The sequence below is a fragment of the Tupaia chinensis genome, unplaced genomic scaffold (assembly GCF_000334495.1).
Source record: "Tupaia chinensis unplaced genomic scaffold, TupChi_1.0 Scaffold000365_1, whole genome shotgun sequence".
NCBI lineage: Eukaryota > Metazoa > Chordata > Mammalia > Scandentia > Tupaiidae > Tupaia > Tupaia belangeri.
In genome coordinates this window covers 615429-617041 of record NW_006159862.1, presented here as the reverse complement: position 1 = coordinate 617041, position 1613 = coordinate 615429, and the positions used below count along the sequence as shown (strand labels likewise).

General features: G+C 46.9%; 1 pseudogene; it reads left to right on the top strand.

The window, feature by feature from the left end:
* The first annotated feature begins 239 nt into the window (after positions 1-239).
* Positions 240-1017, top strand: LOC102499900 (peptidyl-prolyl cis-trans isomerase FKBP11 pseudogene; annotated as a pseudogene).
* Positions 1018-1613: the final 596 nt, after the last annotated feature.

Below are 1613 nucleotides of genomic sequence, written 5' to 3'. Positions count from 1 at the left end.
TTAAAACCACCAGGTGAAAAGTTGTGTTTACCACTTCAGCTTAGTGATCAAATGTCACATCACTGGGACCAGCAGATGGTGTAATGATTATGTTGTGGACTCCCACGTAGTTAACTGTGGTTTGAGGCCCAGACCTGGTGGCTTAAAACTCATGCTGGGCTCCTGTATGTGCATGCCCAACTAAGAGGAGAATGGAGAAGAGATTGTGGTGTGGCCATCACCCTGGGGTGGTGGTGGTGATTTCTTGCTTTCTGTATCTCAAAAACAAAACAAATGTCACATCATCATCAGAATAGCGAGTTAACTTGATATTGATATTTTTGATGTGATGACATATGAACTACATCTGTGAAGTGTTACTGTTAAAAATATTTAACTTGGGCCCTTCCAGTCTGGCCTGGGCGCCGGGGGAACACTGTCCTAGCTGCCACCACCTGAGCAGCCTGTCCTGGTGTCCAGTCATGACCCTGTGCCCCTCGCTACTCCTGCTCTGTCTGCTGCTGCTGCTCAGTGGAGCGGCGTGTCTGGCTGAGGCTGAGTTCGAAACTGAAAGTCCGGTCCGGACCCTCCAAGTGGGGATGCTGAAACCATGTGCTGAGTCCGCTGCTTTTGGAGACACGTTTCACTACACTACACGGGCAGCTTGACAGATGGACGTATTATCGATACCTCGCTGGCCAGAGACCCTCTGGTTATAGAACTTGGGCAAAAACCGGTGATCCCAGGTCTGGAGCAGAGCCTTCTAGACATGTATGTGGGAGAGAAGCGAAGGGTAATCATTTCTTCTCATTTGGCCTTTGGAAAACGGGGATTTCCACCATCCATCCCAGCTGATGCAGTGGTGCAGTATGATGTGGAGCTGATTGCACTGATCTGAGCCAACTACTGGCAAAAGCTGGTGAAGGGTATATTGCCACAGGGTATCATCTATATAGAAAGGCCAACAGGCCCAAAGTCTCCAAAAAGAAGCTCAAGGAAGAGGAATGAAACGAGCAAAAAGAAATAAAGAAGACTTAAAAAAATTTAACTTGGGACCAGCAGTTGGTGTAATGGCTACATCACTGGACTCCCATGTAGTTGATTGTGGTTAGAATCCTGGACCTGGTGGCTTAAACTCATGCCAGGTGTGTGTGCATGCGTGCCCAAGATCCAGAGAGGAGAATGGAGAAGGGATCGCGGCATGGCTATCTCCCCTGGGGGGTGATTTCTCACTTTCTGTCTCTTTCTGGTGAGCGCATGTGTCCTATAGCAAAAACCTCTTTAAAAAAAAAAGAAAAAAAAATTTTTTTTGTTTTAAACTCCAGGGCTGGCAGGTGGTGTGGTGGTTAAGTGTGCTGGATTCCCACATGGCCAATCTCAGTTAGAGCCCTGGATCTGGCAGCTTGTTTTTCACCTTCTCTCTCTCACTGTCTCTCTCTGGGCAAATTAAAATAAAGTTACATAAAATAATTCTTTAAAAAAAATAAGTTCAACTTGAGGGACCATCAGATGGTATAATGGGCATATTGCTGAACTCCCACGTAGTCAACTACATTTTAAGTCCTGGACCCGGCAGCTTAAAACTCAGGTGTGTGCCTGTGTGCCCAAGATCCCAAGAGGAGAATGGAGAAGGG